The sequence below is a fragment of the Leptidea sinapis genome, chromosome 41 (assembly GCF_905404315.1).
Source record: "Leptidea sinapis chromosome 41, ilLepSina1.1, whole genome shotgun sequence".
NCBI classification, from domain to species: domain Eukaryota; kingdom Metazoa; phylum Arthropoda; class Insecta; order Lepidoptera; family Pieridae; genus Leptidea; species Leptidea sinapis.
The window spans coordinates 8,975,255-8,982,494 of record NC_066305.1 but is presented as its reverse complement, the minus strand read 5'-3'; positions in this window follow the sequence as shown (position 1 = coordinate 8,982,494).

Below are 7,240 nucleotides of genomic sequence, written 5' to 3'. Positions count from 1 at the left end.
AGCACCTGTGCTGTGTTTCGCGATTCTGCACGCTAATCGTGTGTGTTTGTGAGTTGCAGTTCGTGCCGTGTGTGTCTTCTCCGCGGGGGCCTGCACAGCGTGCATTGGGGTTCCGGCCCAGCCAGTTTACATCTAGTAAAGCTTAGTCTTAGGCTTAATTATTATTATTAATTTCTTTTAATTTTTGTATATTTCATTATTATTAATAGTATTTTATTAATGTACAAGTGTACAACTTTACTATAGTTGTCCACTTAATTATTATACTCCCCCTCTGCCTGACTTGGGCAGCGGGGGTTGGCACCCACTCAACTTAGCTAAATATACAACCATGGCTTCACCAATGGTTGCCGACGAGGGCTTTTTCAGCGCTCTACTTGATAGGTTCCTTACGGAGAAGATCGCTCCGCTAATGAAAGAAACACTCAACAAGAGAGTGGATGCCGCTATTAAAGCGAAATCCAAAAACTATAACTCGTCGTCTGACGTTTCGGGTTCCGACGGGGAATCCGAAATGGAATTAGGCAACATCTCCGATGTTAGTTCCGTGGCCTCGGTCAAACCGAGAAAAGTGATCACCCGATCAGCCCGCCCGCCTGTCCTTCAGGCTTACTTTGACGCGCAGGCGACCCCTAAGGTCTCCGCGGTCACTCCTGACCTCACGGAAGCCCCTCAGGCTTCCAGTGCTTCACAGGCCCAGCCGGAAACCGCTCTACCGAAAGCGGAGAGTGTCGCATCGGACACGGACGGCTTCACCACCGTGAGCCGTAAAAAGAAGCGCGGTCGCGAATCGCCTTCTGTCGATGGCACGCCCGCCAAGAAAGCCGCGGCCACGACTATCTCCACTCCCGCGCCTGCGCCCGCTAAAGCCCGCGTACCGCCACCGACCAAGCGCCCACCCCCTATTTTTAAAGGAGACTGAGGCCGCTGGTTGGTGATCAAAAATAGGATCCCAAAGACACTCTCCTTCCAGGCGGGGGCGTACCAATCTCTTATCAAATTAGAGACCAAGGAGGTAGCGGACCACCGCGCCTTGACATCTCTTCTTAGTGAGCTGAGTGTGGGTTTCCACACGTACGCCCTGCCTGAGGAGAAGCGTCTAAGGGTCGTTATTAGGAACGTCCCGAGAGAGATAAACGTGGCCGACATTCTGTCGGACCTCAAAGAGCAGGGTTACCCTGCACACGAGGTGCACCGTATGCGCGGCACCAACAACAAACAACCATTTAACATGGTTCTCGTCGTCCTCGACCTCACGCAAGAGGGAAAGGAAATCTTCAATATTAAATCGGTTTGCTCCCTTCAGGGCATCCGGGCCGAAGCTCCTCGCAACCGCGGGGGGCCCGGTCAGTGTCACAGATGCCAGTTATACGGGCACTCGGCACGCAACTGTGAACACACCCCGAGGTGCGTGAAGTGCCTCGGTAAACATGGCACGCCGGAGTGCCCTCGACCAGCGCAATGCGCGGAGCCCCCGGCCTGCGTCTTGTGCGGGGAGTAGGGGCACCCCGCGAGCTATCGCGGGTGTCCCAAGGCACCCAAACACAAGCGTCACTCAGGGCGCCGCCAGCCGCAAGGCAGAGCAGAGAAGGTGGAGTTCACTTCGACCTTCAAACCTGCGCCGCCTCCTAAGGTAAACGCCTGGGCGAGGACATTTCTAAAACCACGTATACGCGATCCGCGTATCGCTAATTACAACTTAGTCAGAAATGATCGCACCACCCGTATGGGCGGTACCCTCATTTATTTTAAAAGGTCTTTACACTGTATATCTATAGATCCTCCGGTCCTCACTAACATCGAGGCCTCTGCCATCCGAGTCAGTATGGCGAATCACCAGCCGATCACTGTTATTTCAGCTTATCTTTCGCCCAACAAACAAGTATTAGACACAGATATAGAAGCATTACTCGGCCACGGGGCCGCAGTCATAGTGGGCGGCGATCTTAACGCCAAACACTCCAGCTGGAACAGTAGAGCCACAAATAGAAACGGAATCTTATTAGATTCGCTGACAGACAAGCTGAACTTTTCAGTAATAGCACCCGACGAACCAACACGTTATCCGGATAACGTCGCGCACCGACCTGACATTCTAGACGTTGGGTTACTTAAGAACGTAACGCTCAATGCAAATTCAATCGAGGTTTTTCACGAATTAGAGTCAGACCACCGGCCCGTCGTCCTAAATCTAGGCCCACCGGTTAACTTTCAACCACCGACGAAAACAGTGATCGACTGGCAACGGCTGGAAAAGGATCTCGAGTCTATCAAGTCTGACGACCTTGAACTTATACCGGACCTCATCGACTCGGTCGACAGTGCTATCTCTCATGTGACGTCACATATACAGAATAGGATCAAGGCCTGCTCCAGGCAGGTTCCGACGATGCAACCGCATCGCCTAAACCTGCCTCCAGAGGTCAGGAACTTACTCACACAGAAGCACAGAGCCACTAGACTTTACGATAGGTATCCGTCGGTCGAGAATAGGCGCCACCTCCGCTACCTATAGCGAGTGGTACGGGAACGTATCGCGGAACTCCGCGGCGAACGTTGGGACCGCTTGCTCGGCAACCTTAAGCCATCACATGTGGCTTTCTGGAAGCTGCCTCGCGCGTTCAAACAGGAGCCGCCCACTGTCATGCCTCCTTTGGACAGACCGGGACTGCAGCCGGCGCTCGATGACGATGAGAAGGCTGAATGCCTCGCCGATAGTCTCGAGAGTCAGTGCTCTCCAAATGCAGCAGCCGACCCGACACACGTTGACAAAGTTGATCGTGAAGTTGAACGTCGCTCCGCTCTGAGCCCTTCAGGCGATGTAATAAAACCCACCTCTTACGAAGAGGTGAAGCTAATCATTAAAGAGCTTCACTCCAAGAAGGCCCCGGGGCCCGACACTATAAACAATAGGGTTCTTAAAATCCTACCCTCGACTCTTATTACTTTATTGGTTACCATTTTTAATATTCTATTGTCTAATAGCGCGTTCCCCGAACAACCGATTCCATTGTTATAGGTATACCAAAACCCAATAAACCTAAAGCTAATCCGAGTAGCTATAGGCCTATTAGCTTAATTAACTCGATCGGGAAACTTTACGAAAGATTAATCCTCGCGCGTCTTAATCATTACATCGCGGAGCTCAACCTGATACCCGACATACAGTTCGGATTCAGAACCGCTCACTCATGTCCCCAGCAGGCTCACCGACTCACCGAGTACATTCTCGTAAGGTATGGCACAACGGCTTAGTATTCAAGCTGTATCAACTGGGAGTGCCAGACAGGCTCGTGCGCATCATACGAGCCTACCTTACTGATCGCTCCTTCCGATATCGAGTAGAGGGCACCCTATCCTCACCCAGACCCATCAGGTCTGGCGTGCCACAGGGTTCAGTCCTCTCTCCCACTCTTTTCTCGCTCTTCACGAGCGACATTCCCAAGTTTCCGAGTGTCCAGCTCGCTCAGTACGCTGACGATACGGCACTCTACTTTGGCTCCGCTCTATTGAACCGCTCAACCTTGAGCAGGAACATTAAAGTGCTTCAAGCCGCCGTCGATGAACTAGGCAACTGGTTCAGAAAATGGTGGATTGAAGTGAACCCCACCAAGAGCGCAGCGGTACTCTTCGGTAACGCGAATAGCATCCGCGCTAAAAAACGACCGACCGACGTCATTAAATTGTATGAAACACCCATACCGTGGGTGAAGGATTACAAATACTTAGGAGTCACGTTCAACAGCAATATGAACTTCAAGAAACATATTGATACGGTATGCAATAGAGCCCGATTTGTCCTCAGTCGCCTTTATCCACTTGTGTGTGGGCGAAGCAAACTTCCGCTCAAACACAAAGTGACGCTGTACAAAACCATCGTACGGCCCATACTGTCATACGCAAGCGTCGTTTTCGCGCACACCCGACCGAGCTACTTACGTCGTTTGCAAGTAGTTCAAAATAAATTCACGCGCATGGCAACCGGAGCCCCGTGGTTCATCCGAAACGTTGACCTTCGCCGCGACCTAGAGCTTCCGACGATAGCTCAACACTTTAAAGAGATCTTGCGACGCTTCTTTGACAAGGCGCCTAACCATCCCAACATCTTGGTTAGAAAGGCATGCGGGTACACCCCCCTTCACCATAGTCTCAACCCAATAAGACGTCCCAGACACGTAACGGTAGACCCGGATGACGACATCACCATCGCGAACGCGACACCCACACAAACACCGACACAGACGTTCCGGGGCGTAAATACGTAACAGTATTTCCTCCTATCAAAAAAAAAAAAAAGCCCTTCGTTCATGGTTAACGAACACCTGTGCATGGGTCAATGAACTACCAACCGTATTATTAGGCCTGCGCGCAGTTCTACGATCGGACACAGGCGTTAGCGCCGCCGAACTAACAACATACGGCTATAACCTTCGTCTACCAAGTGATTTCTTTGACATAAACACACAAACATCATCTACCTCATTGGATCATACCTACGTTGATAAATTACGTACCCATATCGCAGCTAATAAACCACACTCACCTACTTCACATCGTAATAACAAACACATATTTGTTCATCAAGACTTACATACATGCAGTCATGTGTTTATTAGAATAGATTCAGTAAAACCACCATCACAAACACCATATGAAGGACCGTACCGTGTTATCAAACGAAGCGGTAAAGTTTATACCATTCAGTTACCAGGTCGACGAACAAACATATCGATCGACCGTTTAAAACCTGCATATTTATTAAATGAAACTGAAGAAAACAATACATTATATTCATTACCTTTACCTGTACAAGTTACCCAAAACCTTACCGATACCATACCTAACAAACATACCACCAATACCCAAAATACCACGTTACCAGACCCTACGTACAACTTGACGTCCCAGCCTATCAAAACGTCAAGGACAGGCCGACTCATCAAGTTGCCGGTGCGTTTCACTTGAAGGGGACTCCTGTAGCTGTACCTACAACCAATAATATCAATTAATACAAATGTCTAATACCTAATTTGTAACGTAGCATTATAGATCGTATAAATAGTAATCGTGCATAAGAACTGTAATAAGCGTATGCCGAATGATTCGTTCTGACAAGAACATTTTATTTTATATAACATAATATTAGCTCTGATAAGAACCATTTCATAATGCTGTACATCAACTGATAGAATCATACAGATCACCAGTAGTCATCTCAGTGAAGTTTCAAGCATCGTACTTTCTCTCGACGATCGCAGACTATACTCACGTGATCAGTCATATGCTCCGCGTTACACAATCGCACAGCAAGGCCGAGTGGACTCGACTGGAACTCGATCGCTATTCATGCAATTTTAATCAATGAGCGACAACGTAGGTGCGGAATGCTCATTGACATCGTATGATCGAGCTTCGACGCGAGTTTACACAAACTGCGATAGCATTAGTTTTAGAGCGAGATAGAACACATAATATTATTCTCAATTCTTAGTGAATGATACGTTTTACTATTGGTTAAAATGTAAGCTTTAGTATTGGTGTGTATTTTCTGAACTTGTAAATATTTTTTGAGTAACGATTGTAATTGGGTAACTAGTTTTAAGGATTTTGTATATATATCGTGTAACCTTTTAATAAATCATATCTTCCATATATCTTCCACATATTCCTCACAGTCAAGCAGTTGTTTTATTTAATCGCCAAACGCTCAGTCTCTAAAAGGTGATTGAAAAGGAGCCTCTGCTGTTGGCAGTAAGTGATAGATCTCCAAACGAATATATATTCGATAAGAGATACAAAATACAATGGTAATACGAACTGAAAGAGGACTTCAATACAACAGACCTCAGGATTTTCACAGATGGCTCAAAGACAAGGTCGGGCACGGGATACGGAGTGTTCTCGGAAGACCTAAATATAAGAATAACTGCATCACTAGGAGCTCATAACACTGTTGTTCAAGCAGAATGCATGGGTATAATAGAAGCAGTCACAGCTACTTTGACTCGAAAGGTAAAAGACTACCGCATCCTTTTAGATAGCAAATCAGTACTACAAGCCCTACAAAGCCTATAACCTATAAGCTAATAACAACTGTAACCAGTATCTGAGGGAGTTATGCGAAAATAACAACCAAATAACTCTTCAATGGATAAAGGGTCACAGTAACTTACGAGGGAACGATCCCGCTGATGAATTGGCCAGAAGGGGCTCAGCGATGACAGCAAAAGGACCAGAACCAACTATCCCTCTCCCGCCTAGCTGGCTTGCAATGGTAATACGTCAACACACCAAGGAATTACATAATAAGTAACTGCATGGAAGTGAGTGGGTGTAGACAAGCAAAAGAAGCTCTACCTCAAATAGACCCCAAGCTCTCTCGCAAGCTAGTAAATCTTCCACGACGTAGGTTACGGAAAATAACTCATGTACTAACGGGTCCCGGCCCTTTTAACAAGCATCTGTTTAATATAGGTGTCACCGACAGTCCACTGTGCAGAGCCTGCATGGAGGCAGATGAAACAGTCGCACACGTCATTCTGGAGATTAGGAGAGTGGCCATATAACGGGGGTCACCGAGGACTCTCCCTGAGATCATGGGTGACATCAGAAATTTGATACAATACCTTGAGGAGCTGGGTTGGCAGGATTAGCCGTCCACCTCACCACGCAAAATAGGCGCGCTGTAGTCGTCGAGTTGCGGATAATAGCCCGTGATAACCTATAAGCTATAACCTAAGGGCCAGTAACAATACTGGAACCGAATCGGCCCTTGTTCACCAGTAGGTCCCAAAAACAGATTTAGACTGATAGAACAACGCTCGAGCCGAACGTAGCGTGCAACGGTTTACGGTAGCGGCCGGCGTGTGCTTGAAATGAATTGGACTTTGTACGCCACTTAGTCCCTAAAACAAATTTAGGCTATTAAACACATCCTTAAAATTAACGTATTTTTCTGGAAAGTCCTTTGTACACGTAGAAATTGGACCGGTTTCAATAGTTTTTGTATGAAATGGGTATGTGCATACTACTCGATGTGCCTACTACACTTTTTAATGCTTTGATCAGCAGCGACGTGCATGGTAAAAAAAGAAATAGAACTAAACACTTTAATTTGCCGCGGCAGTTTGTAAGCTACGTTTGTATTGTCCATAAAATATTGCGGCATATTATACAATGACAAGGCAATATACATTTCGCCGAAGGGATATTTCATAACAGCGAGCGTTTGTAAACGGAT